General features: G+C 48.9%; 1 long non-coding RNA gene and 1 pseudogene across 1 annotated transcript; both read left to right on the forward strand.

Moving 5' to 3' along the window:
* LOC124020992 overlaps positions 1-19,621 on the forward strand; it is a 42,047-nt pseudogene that overhangs the window by 12,864 nt on the left and 9,562 nt on the right.
* On the forward strand, positions 4,320-6,675 carry LOC124020994. The gene is made up of 3 exons (XR_006836174.1): positions 4,320-4,373; positions 5,242-5,349; positions 6,663-6,675. It is a non-coding gene; the product is annotated as an uncharacterized LOC124020994 (long non-coding RNA).

A 19,621-nucleotide genomic window follows, 5' to 3' on the forward strand; every position in this document is an offset into this window, starting at 1 on the left:
CCAGGGTTGTGTGTTTTCTCCTACAGGGTCTGTGTGTTCTCTCCCCAGGGTTGTGTGTTTTCTCTCCAGGGTTGTGTGTTCTCTCCTACTGTAATATCTGTGTGTTCTCTCCCCAGGGTTGTGTGTTCTCTCCCCAGGGTTGTGTGTTCTCTCCCCAGGGTTGTGTGTTCTCTCCCCAGGGTTGTGTGTTCTCTCTCCAGGGTTGTGTGTTCTCTCTCCAGGGTTTTGTGTTCTCTCCTACTGTAATATTTGTGTGTTCTCTCCCCAGGGTTGTGTGTTCTCTCCCCAGGGTTGTGTGTTCTCTCCCCAGGTGTGTGTTTGAATCCTACTGTAATATCTGTGTGTTTTCTCCCAGGGCTGTGTGTTTTCTCCCAGGGTTGTGTGTTCTCTCCCCAGGGTTGTGTGTTCTCTCCCCCAGGGTTGTGTGTTCTCTCCCAGGGTTGTGTGTTCTCTCCCCAGGGTTGTGTGTTCTCTCCCAGGGTTGTGTGTTCTCTCTCCAGGGTTGTGTGTTCTCTCTCCAGGGTTTTGTGTTCTCTCCTACTGTAATATCTGTGTGTTCTCTCCCCAGGGTTGTGTGTTCTCTCCCCAGGGTTGTGTGTTTTCTCCTACTGTAATATCTGTGTGTTCTCTCCCCAGGGCTGTGTGTTTTCTCCTACTGTAATATCTGTGTGTTCTCTCCCCAGGGTTGTGTGTTCTCTCCCCAGGGTTGTGTGTTTTCTCCCCAGGGTTGTGTGTTCTCTCCCCAGGGTTGTGTGTTCTCTCCCCAGGGTTGTGTGTTCTCTCCCCAGGGTTGTGTGTTTTCTCCTACTGTAATATCTGTGTGTTCTCTCCCCAGGGTTGTGTGTTCTCTCCCCAGGGTTGTGTGTTTTCTCCTACTGTAATATCTGTGTGTTTTCTCCCCAGGGCTGTGTGTTTTCTCCCCAGGGTTGTGTGTTCTCTCCCCAGGGTTGTGTGTTTTCTCTCCAGGGTTGTGTGTTTTCTCCTACTATAATATCTGTGTTTTCTCTCCCCAGGGTTGTGTGTTTTCTCTCCAGGGTTGTGTGTTCTCTCCTACTGTAATATCTGTGTGTTCTCTCCCCAGGGTTGTGTGTTCTCTCCCCAGGGTTGTGTGTTCTCTCCCCAGGGTTGTGTGTTCTCTCTCCAGGGTTGTGTGTTCTCTCTCCAGGGTTTTGTGTTCTCTCCTACTGTAATATTGTGTGTTCTCTCCCCAGGGTTGTGTGTTCTCTCCCCAGGGTTGTGTGTTTCTCCTACTGTAATATCTGTGTGTTTTCTCCCCAGGGCTGTGTGTTTTCTCCCCAGGGTTGTGTGTTCTCTCCCCAGGGTTGTGTGTTCTCTCCCCAGGGTTGTGTGTTCTCTCTCCAGGGTTTTGTGTTCTCTCCTACTGTAATATCTGTGTGTTCTCTCCCCAGGGTTGTGTGTTCTCTCCCCAGGGTTGTGTGTTTTCTCCTACTGTAATATCTGTGTGTTCTCTCCCCAGGGTTGTGTGTTCTCTCCCCAGGGTTGTGTGTTTTCTCCCCATGGTTGTGTGTTTTCTCCTACTGTAATATCTGTGTGTTTTCTCTCCAGGGTTGTGTGTTCTCTCCCCAGGGTTGTGTGTTTTCTCCCCAGGGTTGTGTGTTCTCGCCCCAGGGTTGTGTGTTCTCTCCCCAGGGTTGTGTGTTCTCTCCCAGGGTTGTGTGTTTTCTCCCAGGGTTGTGTGTTCTCTCCCCAGGGTTGTGTGTTCTCTCCCCAGGGTTGTGTGTTCTCTCCCAGGGTTGTGTGTTCTCTCCCCAGGGTTGTGTGTTCTCCCCAGGGTTGTGTGTTTTCTCTCCCAGGGTTGTGTGTTCTCTCCCCAGGGTTGTGTGTTTTCTCCTACTGTAATATCTGTGTGTTCTCTCCCCAGGGTTGTGTGTTCTCTCCTACTGTAATATCTGTGTGTTCTCTCCCCAGGGTTGTGTGTTCTCTCCCCAGGGTTGTGTGTTCTCTCCCCAGGGTTGTGTGTTCTCTCCCCAGGGTTGTGTGTTCTCTCCCCAGGGTTGTGTGTTCTCTCCCCAGGGTTGTGTGTTCTCTCCCCAGGGTTGTGTGTTCTCTCCCCAGGGTTGTGTGTTCTCTCCCCAGGGTTGTGTGTTCTCTCCCCAGGGTTGTGTGTTCTCTCCCCAGGGTTGTGTGTTTTCTCCCCAGGGTTGTGTCTTTTCTTCCCAGGGCTGTGTGTTTTCTCCTACTGTAATATCTGTGTGTTCTCTCCTACTGCAATATCTGTGTGTTCTCTCCCCAGGGTTGTATGTTCTCTCCCCAGGGTTGTGTGTTCTCTCCCCAGGGTTGTGTGTTCTCTCCCCAGGGTTGTGTGTTTTCTCCCCAGGGTTGTGTGTTCTCTCCCCAGGGTTGTGTGTTCTCTCCCCAGGGTTGTGTGTTCTCTCCCCAGGGTTGTGTGTTCTCTCCCCAGGTTTGTGTGTTTTCTCCCCAGGGTTGTGTCTTTTCTTCCCAGGGCTGTGTGTTTTCTCCTACTGTAATATCTGTGTGTTCTCTCCCCAGGATTGTGTGTTCTCTCCCCAGGGCTGTGTGTTTTCTCCCCAGGGTTGTGTGTTTTCTCCCCAGGGTTGTGTGTTTTCTCCTACTGTAATATCTGTGTGTTCTCTCCCCAGGGTTGTGTGTTCTCTCCCCAGGGTTGTGTGTTTTCTCCCCAGGGTTGTGTGTTTTCTCCCCAGGGTTGTGTGTTCTCTCCCCAGGGTTGTGTGTTCTCTCCCCAGGGTTGTGTGTTTTCTCCCCAGGGTTGTGTGTTTTCTCCCCAGGGTTGTGTGTTCTCTCCCCAGTAAGGGTTGTGTGTACCTGGCCTCTCCAGGGTTGTGTGTTCTCTCTCCAGGGTTGTGTGTTTTCTCCTACTGTAATATCTGTGTGTTTTCTCCCCAGGGTTGTGTGTTCTCTCTCCAGGGTTGTGTGTTTTCTCCTACTGTAATATCTGTGTGTTCTCTCCCCAGGGTTGTGTGTTTTCTCCTACTGTAATATCTGTGTGTTTTCTCCCCAGGGTTGTGTGTTCTCTCCCCAGGGTTGTGTGTTTTCTCCTACTGTAATATCTGTGTGTTTTCTCTCCAGGGTTGTGTGTTTTCTCCTCCTGTAATATCTGTGTGTTTTCTCCCCAGGGTTGTGCCACAGCCTCGGAGAAGGTGGGACACCCCAGGGTTGTGTGTTTTCTCCTGACCCTTAATCCCTGACCCTAATATCTGTGTGTTTTCTCTGAGGTGGTCTCCCCAGGGTTGTGTGTTCTCTCCCAGGGTTGTGTGTTTTCTCCTACTGTAATATCTTGTGTTTTCTCCCCTGTGTGTTAACTCTGACCCCAACCCTGTGTGTTTTCTCCCTGTAAATCTTGTGTTTTCTCCTAACCCTGGTAAATCTGTGTGTTTTCTCCTGACCCTGTAAATCTGTGTGTTTACCCCAGGTTGTGTCTTATCCATCTCTTGTGTGTGTTCTGGCCCCAGGGTTGTGTGTTTTCTCCTACTGTAATATCAGATGTGTTTTCTATCCATCTCTGTGTGCCCTCTCCATCAGCCCTGATAACTGACCCCTAACCCTGACCAGTGCTACAATAGGAGATCCAGGTTTTCTATTCATCTCTATGGCCCTTAACCCTGGCCCTTAACCCTGACCCTTAACCCTGACCCTTAACCCTGGCCCTTAACCCCGACCCTTAACCCTGACCCTTAACCCTGACCCCATACACACACCCTGACCCTTACCATACAGATACTATTTTCTATCCATCTCTATGGCCCTTAACCCTGACCTTCCATGGTAGCAGATCTGATGGGTAGCTTAACAACTGTGGTGTTTCAGTCTCTGTGTGTTTAACTGTGTCTCCAGAGGGATCAGCTATCCATGAATGTAACCAGTGTGTTCCATTAGCAGCTGATTGTGTGTTTCCATCCCTGAGGGACAGAAACTGGCCACAGCCTCGGAGTCAAAAGGTGGGACACTTTAAACTGTTACACTGAACTACTGAGGTCTTCTTCCTCTGCCCTCCCTTAATCCCGACCCTTATCTCTCCCTCCCTTCAACCCTGACCCTTCTTCTTATTCTTAACCCCTCCCTTAACCCTGACCCTTACCATACAGATACTATTTTCTATCCATCTCTTCATCTCCCCCTTAACTTCCTCCCCCTTCTTCTGACCCTCCTTCCCTCTTGGCCCTCCTAACCCTGACCCTTCCATGGTAGCAGATCTGATGGGTATTAACAGTGTAGTGGTGGACCGGCTGGAAGTCTTGTGTTGTAACCTCGCTGTCATCCTCCTTCTTCATCTATCCTGTGTGTAATCTAACCAGTGTGTTCTGATCCCTCTGTCTTCTTGTTCTCCATCCTTGATCTCAGAAACTGTTTGAGTTCCGTCGAGGAGTCAAAAGGTAGGACCTCCTTCTTCATCTCCCTCCTTCTTCATCTCCCTCCTTCTTCTTCATCTCCCTCCTTCTTCATCTTCTCCCTCCCTTCATCTCCCTCCTTCTTCTTCATCTCCCTCCTTCTTCTTATTCTTCTCCCTCCTTCTTCATCTCCCTCCTTCTTCTTCTTCATCTCCTCCTTCTTCATCTCCTCCTTCTTCATCTCTCCTCCTTCTTCATCTCCTCCTTCTTCATCTCCCTCCTTCTTCATCTCCTCCTCCTTCTTCTTCTTCATCCCTCCTTCTTCTTCTCCCTCCTTCTTCTTCATCTCCCTCCTTCTTTCTCCCTCCTTCTTCTTCATCTCCTCCTTCTTCATCTCCCTCCTTCTTCATCTCCCTCCTTCTTCTTCATCTCCCTCTGTCTTCTTCTTTCTCCTTCTTCTTCATCTCCCTCCTTCTTCTTCATCTCCCTCCTCTTCTTCTTCTTCTCCCTCCTTCTTCTTCATCTCCCTCCTTCTTCTTCTCCCTCCTTCTTCATTCATCTCCCCCTTCTTCTTCTCCCTCCTTCTTCTTCATCTCCTCTTCTTCATCTCCCTCCTTCTTCTTCATCTCCCTCCTTCTTCTTCATCTCCCTCCTTTTTCTTCTCCCTCCTTCTTCATCTCCCTCCTTCTTCATCTCTCCTTCATTCCTTCATTCCACTCTATATAGTAATATGTGTTTTAATAGTGGACAATATTAAATGAGCTACAGCTGAGTTCAGTCTGACACACTGAAGTGTGTGTGTGTGTGTGTGTGTGTGTGTGTGTGTGTGTGTGTGTGTGTGTGTGTGTGTGTGTGTGTGTGTGTGTGTGTGTGTGTGTGTGTGTGTGTGTGTGTGTGTGTGTGTGTGTGTTAGGTGTGTATCTATCTGTTCCCTGGCCTTCAGTATGGAAGGCCTCTACCTATCAGCATCCAGTAACACGGAGACGGTCCACATCTTCAAACTAGAGACGCAGAAAGAGAAGTAAGTACCCCCGCCCCCCCCTCACCTGGCTGCATTAGTCTGATTCTAGATGTTGTCCTGTATATTAACATGGTGTGTGTGTGTAGGTCAACAGAGGAGGTGTTGTCCTGTATATTAACATGGTGTGTGTGTGTAGGTCAACAGAGGAGGTGTTGTCCTGTATATTAACATGGTGTGTGTAGGTCAACAGAGGAGGTGTTGTCCTGTATATTAACATGGTGTGTGTAGGTCAACAGAGGAGGTGTTGTCCTGTATATTAACATGGTGTGTGTGTGTAGGTCAACAGAGGAGGTGTTGTCCTGTATATTAACATGGTGTGTGTGTGTAGGTCAACAGAGGAGGTGTTGTCCTGTATATTAACATGGTGTGTGTGTGTAGGTCAACAGAGGAGGTGTTGTCCTGTATATTAACATGGTGTGTGTGTGTAGGTCAACAGAGGAGGTGTTGTCCTGTATATTAACATGGTGTGTGTGTGTAGGTCAACAGAGGAGGTGTTGTCCTGTATATTAACATGGTGTGTGTAGGTCAACAGAGGAGGTGTTGTCCTGTATATTAACATGGTGTGTGTGTGTAGGTCAACAGAGGAGGTGTTGTCCTGTATATTAACATGGTGTGTGTAGGTCAACAGAGGAGGTGTTGTCCTGTATATTAACATGGTGTGTGTGTGTAGGTCAACAGAGGAGGTGTTGTCCTGTATATTAACATGGTGTGTGTAGGTCAACAGAGGAGGTGTTGTCCTGTATATTAACATGGTGTGTGTAGGTCAACAGAGGAGGTGTTGTCCTGTATATTAACATGGTGTGTGTGTGTAGGTCAACAGAGGAGGTGTTGTCCTGTATATTAACATGGTGTGTGTGTGTAGGTCAACAGAGGAGGTGTTGTCCTGTATATTAACATGGTGTGTGTGTGTAGGTCAACAGAGGAGGTGTTGTCCTGTATATTAACATGGTGTGTGTGTGTAGGTCAACAGAGGAGGTGTTGTCCTGTATATTAACATCAACAGAGGAGGTGTTGTCCTGTATATTAACATGGTGTGTGTAGGTCAACAGAGGAGGTGTTGTCCTGTATATTAACATTCAACAGAGGAGGTGTTGTCCTGTATATTAACATGGTGTGTGTAGGTCAACAGAGGAGGTGTTGTCCTGTATATTAACATTGTGTGTGTGTGTAGGTCAACAGAGGAGGTGTTGTCCTGTATATTAACATGGTGTGTGTAGGTCAACAGAGGAGGTGTTGTCCTGTATATTAACATGGTGTGTGTAGGTCAACAGAGGAGGTGTTGTCCTGTATATTAACATGGTGTGTGTGTGTAGGCCAACAGAGGAGGTGTTGGGGTGGATATTAAAGGTGTGTGGTGTAGACCAACCTGCCCTCTCAGGTGAGTGGGTTGTCCTTTTGAGAGAGTGAGAGAGTGTGTGTGTGTCAACAGAGGAGGTGTACTGTCTGACCATGTAACCTCTGTGTGTGTCAGGTGACAGAGATGTTTCACTGGATATTAACATGGTGACTGCCCTTCTCTGGACACAAGAACATCTGTGCTCTGTCCTGTAAGAACACCCACTAGAACGTTCTCTACCAACTCTAGAGCTGTTGTCCATATTCCCCCCAACACTAGAACGTTCTCTACCACACACTAGAGCTGGGACCATATTCCCCCACACACCCACTGTTCTCTACCAGACTCTAGAGCTGGGACCATATTAACATAGAACGTTGTGTACCAGACTCAGAGCTGAGGTATTCCCCTGTACATTAACATAGAACGTTCTCTACCAGACTCTAGGAGCTGGGACCATATTCCCACCACACACCCACTAGAACGTTCTCTACCAGACTCTAGAGCTGGGACCATATTCCCCCACAACATAGAACGTTGTGTACCAGACTCTAGAGCTGGGTCCATATTAACATGGTGTGTGTCCACACACCCACTAGAACGTTCTCTACCAGACTCAACAGAGCTGGGACCATATTCCCACATTAACAGAACGTTCTCTACCAACTCAGAGCTGGGAACCATATTCCCATACACATAGTGTGTTCCTAGGTCACCACACTAGAGGAGGTTTGTCACTCTATTAACATGGGTGTGTATTCCCCAACACCCAGGAGGTGTTGTCCTGTATATTACACATAGAGCTGGGACCATATTCCCCCACACACCCACTAGAACGTTCTCTACCAGACACTAGAGCTGTTGTCCATATTAACATAGAACGTTCTCTACCAGACTCTAGAGCTGGGAGGTGTTGTCCTGTATATTAACATGGTGTTCTCTACCACACACTAGAACGTTCTCTACCACACTCTAGAGCTGGGACCATATTCCCCCACACCCACTAGAACGTTCTCTACCACACACTAGAGCTGTGTGTGTGTGTGTGTGTGTGTGTGTGTGTGTGTGTGTGTGTGTGTGTGTGTGTGTGTGTGTGTGTGTGTGTGTGTGTGTGTGTGTGTGTGTTGTGTGTGTGTGTGTGTGTGTGTGTGTGTGTAGGATCCAACAGAGGAGGTTTGTCCTGTATAGCAGCTGATGGATATCTGTACCTCTATAACCTGGACCCACAGGAGGGGGTGTTGTCCTGATGAAACAACACAGGTAACAGTGAAACAACACAGGTAACACACTGATGAAACAACACAGGTAACAGTGAAACAACACAGGTAACACACTGGTGAAACAACACAGGTATCAGTGAAACAACACAGGTAACACACTGATGAAACATACACAGGAATGTAAACAACACATGACTGTATAGTAACATGTGTGTGCTGTGTGGTCAACAAGGAGGTGTTGTCCTATATTATTAACATTATGAAACAACACAGGTAACAGTGAAACAACACAGGTGTTGTCACTGTGAAACAACACAGGTAACACACTGATGAAACAACACAGGTAACACACTGTGAAACAACACAGGTGTGATGAAACAACACAGGTAACAGTGAAACAACACAGGTAACACCTGATGAAACAACACAGGTAACAGTGAAACAACACAGGTAACACACTGGTGAAACAACACAGGTACAGTGAAACAACACAGGTAACACACTGATGAAACAACACAGGTAACAGTGAAACAACACAGGTAACACACTGGTGAAACAACACAGGTAACACACTGATGAAACAACACAGGTAACACACTGATGAAACAACACAGGTAACACACTGATGAAACAACACAGGTAACACACTGGTGAAACAACACAGGTAACAGTGAAACAACACAGGTAACAGTGAAACAACACAGGTAACAGGGAAAACCTGTACAGGTAAGCTTCTGAATCTCACAGGTCCAGTTCTGTGTTGTCCAATGGGTCCTGGGTCCATTCCTCAACCAGGAACTGTGCTCCATTCCTAACACAGGGTGTGGTCTCCATTCCTCAATGCCAGGGTCCTGGTCTCCATTCCTCAATGCCAGGGTCCTGGTCTCCATTCCTCAACAGCCAGGGTGTGAAACTCCATTTCAATGCCACTGATGTGTAGGTCAATGCCAGGGTGTTGTCCACAATTCCCCCATTCCTCAATGCCAGGGAGGTGTTCTCCATTCACTCAATGCCAGGGTGTGGTCTCCATTCCTCAATGCCAGGGGTAACAATGCCAGGGTCCTGAAACAATGCCAGGTCAACCACTCCATTCCTCAAACCAGGGTAACTGGTCTCCATTCCTCAATGCCAGGGTCGTGGTCTACCCATTCACATGCCAACAGTGAAACAACTCCATTCCTCAATGTGTGTGGTCTGTCCTCAATGAGGGTGTGGTCTCCATTCCTCAATGCCAGTGGTCCAGTGGTCTCCATTCCTGTGCCAGTGGTGTGGTCCTGGGCTCCATTCCTCAATGCCAGGGTGTGGTCTCCATTCCTCAATGCCAGGGTGTGGGCTCCATTCCTCAATGCCAGGGTGTGGTCTCCATTCCTCAATGCCAGGGTCGGGTGTGTCTCCATTCCTCAATGCCAGGGTCGTGGGCTCCATTCCTCAATGCCAGGGTCGTGGTCTCCATTCCTCAATGCCAGGGTCGTGGTCTCCATTCCTCAATGCCAGGGTCGTGGGCTCCATTCCTCAATGCCAGGGTCATGGGCTCCATTCCTCAATGCCAGGGCTCCATTCCTCAATGCCATCCATTCCTCAATGCCAGGGTGGTCTCCATTCCTCAATGCCAGGGTCGTGGGCTCCATTCCTCAATGCCAGGGTCGTGGGCTCCATTCCTCAATGCCAGGGTCGTGGGTCCATTCCTCCAGGGTTCCTCAATGCCAGGGTCGTGGGCTCCATTCCTCAATGCCAGGGTCGTGGGCTCCATTCCTCAATGCCAGGGTCGTGGGCTCCATTCCTCAATGCCAGGGTCGTGGGCTCCATTCCTCAATGCCAGGGTCGTGGGCTCCATTCCTCAATGCCAGGGTCGTGGTCTCCATTCCTCAATGCCAGGGTCGTGGTCTCCATTCCTCAATGCCAGGGTCGTGGCTCCATTCCTCAATGCAGGGTCGTGAGCTCCATCCATTCCTCAATGCCAGGGTCGTGGGCTCCATTCCTCAATGCCAGGGTCGTGGGCTCCATTCCTCAATGCCAGGGTCTGTGGGCTCCATTCCTCAATGCCAGGGTCCTGGTCTCTCCATTCCTCAATGCCAGGGTCCTGGGCTCCATTCCTCAATGCCAGGGTCGTGGTCTCCATTCCTCAATGCCAGGGTAAGCTGGTCTCCATTCCTCAATGCCAGGGTCCATTGGGCTCCATTCCTCAATGCCAGGGCTGGTCTCCATTCCTCAATGCCAGGGTCCACAGCTCCATTCCTCAATGCCAGGGTCTGGTCTCCATTCCTCAATGCCAGGGTCCTGGGCTCCATTCCTCAATGCCAGGGTCGTGGTCTCCATTCCTCAATGCCAGGGTCCTGGGCTCCATTCCTCAATGCCAGGGTCGTGGGCTCCATTCCTCAATGCCAGGGTCGTGGGCTCCATTCCTCAATGCCAGGGTCCTGGGCTCCATTCCTCAATGCCAGGGGTGCCAGGGTGGGCTCCATTCCTCAATGCCAGGGTCCTGGTCTCCATTCCTCAATGCCAGGGTCGTGGTCTCCATTCCTCAATGCCAGGGTCTGGGCTCCATTCCTCATTCCTCAATGCCAGGGTCGTGGGCTCCATTCCTCAATGCCAGGGTCGTGGAATCCATTCCTCAATGCCAGGGTCGTGGTCTCCATTCCTCAATGCCAGGGTCGTGGCTCCATTTGGCCTCCATTCCTCAATGCCAGGGTCGTGGGTCTCCATTCCTCAATGCCAGGGTCGTGGTCTCCATTCCTCAATGCCAGGGTCGTGGTCTCCATTCCTCAATGCCAGGTTCCATTCCTCCATTCCTCAATGCCAGGGTCACTCCATTCCTCAATGCCAGGGTCGTGGTCTCCATTCCTCAATGCCAGGGTCCTCCATTCCTCAATGCCAGGGTCGTGGGTCCATTCCTCAATGCCATTCCTCAATGCCAGGGTCGTGGCTCCATTCCTCAATGCCAGGGTCGTGGTCTCCATTCCTGCCAGGGTCGTGAGCTCCATTCCTCAATGCCAGGGTCGTGAGCTCCATTCCTCAATGCCAGGGTCCTGCGCTCCATTCCTCAATGCCAGGGTGGGAGCTCCATTCCTCAATGCCAGGGTCGTGGGCTCCATTCCTCAATGCCAGGGTCATGAGCTCCATTCCTCAATGCCAGGGTCGTAGGGTCCATTCCTCAATGCCAGGGTCGTGGGCTCCATTCCTCAATGCCAGGGTCGTGGAATCCATTCCTGCTCAGGCCACACATATGTACTCATTGAAAGTAGTTTGGATAAAAGTGTCTGTTAAATGGCATACAGTATATGAACTTAAATCATTCTGTGTTCCTCAGGTTAGACGGCAGTGCTGAGCCGCCCAATGAGATCCTGGAACAGGGGTCACATGACCGACCCCTTACTGCACAGACCTACAACACTGCTGGGATGAAAGGTACACACACCCCAGGGCGTCGTTAGTCAAATTGGCACCGGACGACCTGGGCCGGCAGGTAGCCTAGTGGCTAGAACGTTGGATCAGTAACCGAAAGGGTTAGGGTTAGGGTTAGGGGTTAGAGCAGGTAGCCTAGTGGTTAGAACGTTGGGTCAGTAACCAGCAGGTAGCCTAGTGGTTAGAGTGTTGGGTCAGTAACCGAAAGGTTGCTGGATCAAATCCCTGAGAATTTCCTTCTGACCTGAACAAAGGGTTAGGGTTAGGGGTTAGAGCAGGTAGCCTAGTGGTTAGAACGTTGGGTCAGTAACCGAATGGTTGCTGGATCAAATCCCTGAGAATTTCCTTCTGACCTGAACAAAGGGTTAGGGTTAGGGGTTAGAGCAGGTAGCCTAGTGGTTAGAACGTTGGGTCAGTAACCGAAAGGGTTAGGGTAAGGGTTAGGGGTAGGGTTAGGGGTTAGAGCTGGCAGGTAGCCTAGTGGTTAGAACGTTGGGTCAGTAACCAGCAGGTAGCCTAGTGGTTAGAACGTTGGGTCAGTAACCGAAAGGGTGCTGGATCAAATCCCTGAGAATGTCCTTCTGACCTGAACAAAGGGTTAGGGTTAGGGGTTAGAGCAGGTAGCCTAGTGGTTAGAACGTTGGGTCAGTAACCAGCAGGTAGCCTAGTGGTTAGAACGTTGGGTCAGTAACCAGCAGGTAGCCTAGTGGTTAGAACGTTGGGTCAGTAACCGAAAGGGTGCTGGATCAAATCCCTGAGAATGTCCTTCTGACCTGTACAAAGCAGTTTCTTTATTTAACCTTTATTTAACAAGTCAGTTAAGAACAAATTCTTCTTCACAATGACGGCCTACCAGGGAACAGTGGGTTCAGGGGTAGAATGACATATTATACTGTATATATATATTATACTATATATATATATATATATTTAACCTTCACTAAAGTTTTGAACAGGCTATATTGCAGCATTAACCAAGTAAGACTAGTACCTACCATACCCAACAAATGACTGTGATAGGCTATTTATTTTACAACAGGCCTGCTTATTTTTTATTTAACCTTTATTTAACCAGGAAGGTTAGTGAGATTAAAATCTATTTTTCAAGAGCGCCCTGGCCAAGATAGGCAGCACCAAGTCATTACAAAAAAATGACAGACAGACATATATCCAAGATAACATGAGATTACAAGACAGTCTCCTTGCCCTGACAGGTAGTATCCAAGATATTTACATGAGATTACAACCTCAGTCTCCTTGCCCTGACAGGTAGTATCCAAGATATTTACATGAGATTACAACCTCAGTCTCCTTGCCCTGACAGTAGTCCAAGTGAGATTCCAAGATATTTATTTATGAGATTACAACCTCAGTCTCCTTGCCCTGACAGGTAGTATCCAAGATATTTACATGAGATTACAACCTCAGTCTCCTTGCCCTGACAGGTAGTATCCAAGTATGAGATTACAACCTCAGTCCTTGCCCTGACAGGTAGTATCCAAGATATTTACATGAGATTACAACCTCAGTCTCCTTGCCCTGACAGGTAGTATCCAAGATATTTACATGAGATTACAACCTCAGTCTCCTTGCCCTGACAGGTAGTATCCAAGATTACAACCTCATTTGACAGGTGTATCCAAGATATTATATGAGATTACAACCTCAGTCTCCTTGCCCTGACAGGTAGTATCCAAGATATTTATATGAGGTAACAGTCTCAATCTCCTTGCCCTGACAGGTAGTAATAGGTGAAAGGTTCAGAGGTCTATTTCTTGCTTTAGAAAACAACATTAGTTTAGTTTTGTCAGTATTGAGGATAAGGTATGTTGAACAGTATAAAAAGCAGTTTGTAAGTTCTGGAAAGCTTTTGTAAGAGACGAGGCACAACAGTAAACAACAGCATCATCAGCATAAAAATGAAGTTGTGCATTTTGGACATTTTTGTCTAAATCATTTATATAAATAGTGAATAAGAGAGGACCAAGTACAGAGCCTTGGGGCACACCATTAAATAGAGACAATTCAACAGACATAAGCCCATCAAATTGAATGCACTGAGTTCTATCAGACAGCTAGTTAGCAAACCATGCAACTGCATGCTCCGAAAGACCTCCACTCGACAATCTCTGCCTTAGTATAGCATGATCAACTGCATGCTCCGAAAGACCTCCACTCGACAATCTCTGCCTTAGTATAGCATGATCAACTGTATCAAAAGCCTTAGAGAGATCAATAAAAAGTGAGACACAGTGCTGTTTTTTGTCAAGGGCTTCAGTGATATCATTTAAAACCTTCATGGCTGCTGTAATTGTGCTGTTTCTTCCTGAAGCCCGATTGGTACATTGATAAAATAGAGTTAGTAAATAAAAACTATTTTAGCTGTTCACTTACAAGGGTTTCAAGTATTTTCACCAGGGGTGACAGCTTTGAGATTGGCCTATAATTATTTAATAGAGTTGGATCTCCCCCTTTTAAAAGTGGTAGGACAAATGCTGATTTCCAGATCTTTGGAATGTCATTATATTCCAGGGTTAGATTGAACAGAGATGTAAGTGGTTCAGCTCTGAAATCAGCTGCCAGATTTAAAAAGCAGGGATCCAAAAGATCAGGACCTGCAGGCTTTCTCTGATCTAAGGATTTCAGGGCTTTATGTACCACCTGCACTGAGAATGATCAGGACCTGCAGGCTTTCTCTGATCTAAGGATTTCAGGGCTTTATGTACCACCTGCACTGAGAATGATCAGGACCTGCAGGCTTTCTCTGATCTAAGGATTTCAGGGCTTTATGTACCACCTGCACTGAGAATGATCAGGACCTGCAGGCTTTCTCTGATCTAAGGATTTCAGGGCTTTATGTACCACCTGCACTGAGAATGATCAGGACCTGCAGGCTTTCTCTGATCTAAGGATTTCAGGGCTTTATGTACCACCTGCACTGAGAATGATCAGGACCTGCAGGCTTTCTCTGATCTAAGGATTTCAGGGCTTTATGTACCACCTGCACTGAGAATGATCAGGACCTGCAGGCTTTCTCTGATCTAAGGATTTCAGGGCTTTATGTACCACCTGCACTGAGAATGATCAGGACCTGCAGGCTTTCTCTGATCTAAGGATTTCAGGGCTTTATGTACCACCTGCACTGAGAATGATCAGGACCTGCAGGCTTTCTCTGATCTAAGGATTTCAGGGCTTTATGTACCACCTGCACTGAGAATGATCAGGACCTGCAGGCTTTCTCTGATCTAAGGATTTCAGGGCTTTATGTACCACCTGCACTGAGAATGATCAGGACCTGCAGGCTTTCTCTGATCTAAGGATTTCAGGGCTTTATGTACCACCTGCACTGAGAATGATCAGGACCTGCAGGCTTTCTCTGATCTAAGGATTTCAGGGCTTTATGTACCACCTGCACTGAGAATGATCAGGACCTGCAGGCTTTCTCTGATCTAAGGATTTCAGGGCTTTATGTACCACCTGCACTGAGAATGATCAGGACCTGCAGGCTTTCTCTGATCTAAGGATTTCAGGGCTTTATGTACCACCTGCACTGAGAATGATCAGGACCTGCAGGCTTTCTCTGATCTAAGGATTTCAGGGCTTTATGTACCACCTGCACTGAGAATGATCAGGACCTGCAGGCTTTCTCTGATCTAAGGATTTCAGGGCTTTATGTACCACCTGCACTGAGAATGATCAGGACCTGCAGGCTTTCTCTGATCTAAGGATTTCAGGGCTTTATGTACCACCTGCACTGAGAATGATCAGGACCTGCAGGCTTTCTCTGATCTAAGGATTTCAGGGCTTTATGTACCACCTGCACTGAGAATGATCAGGACCTGCAGGCTTTCTCTGATCTAAGGATTTCAGGGCTTTATGTACCACCTGCACTGAGAATGATCAGGACCTGCAGGCTTTCTCTGATCTAAGGATTTCAGGGCTTTATGTACCACCTGCACTGAGAATGATCAGGACCTGCAGGCTTTCTCTGATCTAAGGATTTCAGGGCTTTATGTACCACCTGCACTGAGAATGATCAGGACCTGCAGGCTTTCTCTGATCTAAGGATTTCAGGGCTTTATGTACCACCTGCACTGAGAATGATCAGGACCTGCAGGCTTTAAGATCTAAGGATTTCAGGGCTTTATGTACCACCTGCACTGAGAATGATCAGGACCTGCAGGCTTTCTCTGATCTAAGGATTTCAGGGCTTTATGTACCACCTGCACTGAGAATGATCAGGACCTGCAGGCTTTCTCTGATCTAAGGATTTCAGGGCTTTATGTACCACCTGCACTGAGAATGATCAGGACCTGCAGGCTTTCTCTGATCTAAGGATTTCAGGGCTTTATGTACCACCTGCACTGAGAATGATCAGGACCTGCAGGCTTTCTCTGATCTAAGGATTTCAGGGCTTTATGTACCACCTGCACTGAGAATGATCAGGACCTGCAGGCTTTCTCTGATCTAAGGATTTCAGGGCTTTATGTACCACCTGCACTGAGAATGATCAGGACCTGCAGGCTTTCTCTGATCTAAGGATTTCAGGGCTTTATGTACCACCTGCACTGAGAATGGCAAAAACCTAAACGTTTGACCAGCTCAGAGACAGAGGACACTGGTTCATCCACACAGGGTTGGACAGAGACAGAGGACACTGGTTCATCCACACAGGGTTGGACAGAGATAGAGGACACTGGTTCATCCACACAGGGTTGGACAGAGACAGAGGACACTGGTTCATCCACACAGGGTTGGACAGAGACAGAGGACACTGGTTCATCCACACAGGGTTGGACAGAGACAGAGGACACTGGTTCATCCACACAGGGTTGGACAGAGGACACTGGTTCATCCACACAGGGTTGGACAGAGACAGAGGACACTGGTTCATCCACACAGGGTTGGACAGAGACAGAGGACACTGGTTCATCCACACAGGGTTGTACAGAGACAGAGGACACTGGTTCATCCACACAGGGTTGGACAGAGATACAGGACACTGGTTCATCCACACAGGGTTGGACAGAGATAGAGGACACTGGTTCATCCACACAGGTTGGACAGAGACAGAGGACACTGGTTCAGTACCAGGGTTTTACAGAGACAGAGGACACTGGTTCATCCACACAGGGTTGTACAGAGACAGAGGACACTTTCATGACACATGTACAGAGACAGAGGACACTGGTTCATCCCACAGGTAGTAGACAGAGACACTGGTTCATCCACACAGGGTTGGACAGAGACCTCAGTCTGGTTCATCCACACAGGGTTGGACAGAGACAGAGGACACTGGTTCATCCACACAGGGTTGGACAGAGACAGAGGACACTGGTTCATCCACACAGGGTTGGACAGAGACAGAGGACACTGGTTCATCCACACAGGGTTGGACAGAGATAGAGGACACTGGTTCATCCACACAGGGTTGGACAGAGATAGAGGACACTGGTTCATCCACACAGGGTTGGACAGAGACAGAGGACACTGGTTCATCCACACAGGGTTGGACAGAGACAGAGGACACTGGTTCATCCACACAGGGTTGGACAGAGACAGAGGACACTGGTCAGTCTACACAGGGTTGGACAGAGACAGAGGACACTGGTTCATCCACACAGGGTTGGACAGAGACAGGACACTGGTCAGTCTACACAGGGTTGGACAGAGACAGAGGACACTGGTTCATCCACACAGGGTTGGACAGAGACAGAGGACACTGGTTCATCCACACAGGGTTGTACAGAGATAGAGGACACTGGTTCATCCACACAGGGTTGTACAGAGACAGAGGACACTGGTTCATCCACACAGGGTTGGACAGAGACAGAGGACACTGGTTCATCCACACAGGGTTGGACAGAGACAGAGGACACTGGTTCATCCACACAGGGTTGTACAGAGATAGAGGACACTGGTTCATCCACACAGGGTTGTACAGAGACAGAGGACACTGGTTCATCCACACAGGGTTGGACAGAGACAGAGGACACTGGTTCATCCACACAGGGTTGGACAGAGACAGAGGACACTGGTTCATCCACACAGGGTTGGACAGAGACAGAGGACACTGGTTCATCCACACAGGGTTGGACAGAGATAGAGGACACTGGTTCATCCACACAGGGTTGGACAGAGACAGAGGACACTGGTTCATCCACACAGGGTTGGACAGAGACAGAGGACACTGGTTCATCCACACAGGGTTCACAGAGACAGAGGACACTGGTTCATCCACACAGGGTTGGACAGAGACAGAGGACACTGGTTCATCCACACAGGGTTGGACAGAGACAGAGGACACTGGTTCATCCACACAGGGTTGGACAGAGATAGAGGACACTGGTTCATCCACACAGGGTTGGACAGAGATAGAGGACACTGGTTCATCCACACAGGGTTGGACAGAGACAGAGGACACTGGTTCATCCACACAGGGTTGGACAGAGACAGAGGACACTGGTTCATCCACACAGGGTTGGACAGAGACAGAGGACACTGGTTCGTCTACACAGGGTTGGACAGAGACAGAGGACACTGGTTCATCCACACAGGGTTGGACAGAGACAGAGGACACTGGTTCGTCTACACAGGGTTGGACAGAGACAGAGGACACTGGTTCATCCACACAGGGTTGGACAGAGACAGAGGACACTGGTTCATCCACACAGGGTTGTACAGAGATAGAGGACACTGGTTCATCCACACAGGGTTGTACAGAGACAGAGGACACTGGTTCATCCACACAGGGTTGGACAGAGACAGAGGACACTGGTTCATCCACACAGGGTTGGACAGAGACAGAGGACACTGGTTCATCCACACAGGGTTGTACAGAGATAGAGGACACTGGTTCATCCACACAGGGTTGTACAGAGACAGAGGACACTGGTTCATCCACACAGGGTTGGACAGAGACAGAGGACACTGGTTCATCCACACAGGGTTGGACAGAGACAGAGGACACTGGTTCATCCACACAGGGTTGGACAGAGACAGAGGACACTGGTTCATCCACACAGGGTTGGACAGAGATAGAGGACACTGGTTCATCCACACAGGGTTGGACAGAGACAGAGGACACTGGTTCATCCACACAGGGTTGGACAGAGACAGAGGACACTGGTTCATCCACACAGGGTTGGACAGAGACAGAGGACACTGGTTCATCACAGGGTTGTACAGAGATAGAGGACACTGGTTCATCCACACAGGGTTGGACAGAGACAGAGGACACTGGTTCATCCACACAGGGTTGGACAGAGACAGAGGACACTGGTTCATCCACACAGGGTTGGACAGAGACAGAGGACACTGGTTCATCCACACAGGGTTTTATAGAGGACACTGGTTCATCCACACAGGGTTGGACAGAGATAGAGGACACTGGTTCATCCACACAGGGTTGGACAGAGACAGAGGACACTGGTTCATCCACACAGGGTTGGACAGAGACAGAGGACACTGGTTCATCCACACAGGGTTGGACAGAGACAGAGGACACTGGTTCGTCTACACAGGGTTGACAGAGACAGAGGACACTGGTTCATCCACACAGGGTTGGACAGAGACAGAGGACACTGGTTCGTCCACACAGGGTTGGACAGAGACAGAGGACACTGGTTCATCCACACAGGGTTGGACAGAGACAGAGGACACTGGTTCATCCACACAGGGTTGTACAGAGATAGAGGACACTGGTTCATCCACACAGGGTTGTACAGAGACAGAGGACACTGGTTCATCCACACAGGGTTGGACAGAGACAGAGGACACTGGTTCATCCCACAGGGTTGGACAGAGACAGAGGACACTGGTTCATCCACACAGGGTTGTACAGAGATAGAGGACACTGGTTCATCCACACAGGGTTGTACAGAGACAGAGGACACTGGTTCATCCACACAGGGTTGGACAGAGACAGAGGACACTGGTTCATCCACACAGGGTTGGACAGAGACAGAGGACACTGGTTCATCCACACAGGGTTGGACAGAGACAGAGGACACTGGTTCATCCACACAGGGGTTGGACAGAGATAGAGGACACTGGTTCATCCACACAGGGTTGGACAGAGACAGAGGACACTGGTTCATCCACACAGGGTTGGACAGAGACAGAGGACACTGGTTCATCCACACAGGGTTGGACAGAGACAGAGGACACTGGTTCATCCACACAGGGTTGGACAGAGACAGAGGACACTGGTTCATCCACACAGGGTTGGACAGAGACAGAGGACACTGGTTCATCCACACAGGGTTGGACAGAGACAGAGGACACTGGTTCATCCACACAGGGTTGGACAGAG

Source organism: Oncorhynchus gorbuscha, unplaced genomic scaffold (assembly GCF_021184085.1).
Source record: "Oncorhynchus gorbuscha isolate QuinsamMale2020 ecotype Even-year unplaced genomic scaffold, OgorEven_v1.0 Un_scaffold_1014, whole genome shotgun sequence".
Classification (NCBI taxonomy): Eukaryota; Metazoa; Chordata; class Actinopteri; order Salmoniformes; family Salmonidae; genus Oncorhynchus; species Oncorhynchus gorbuscha.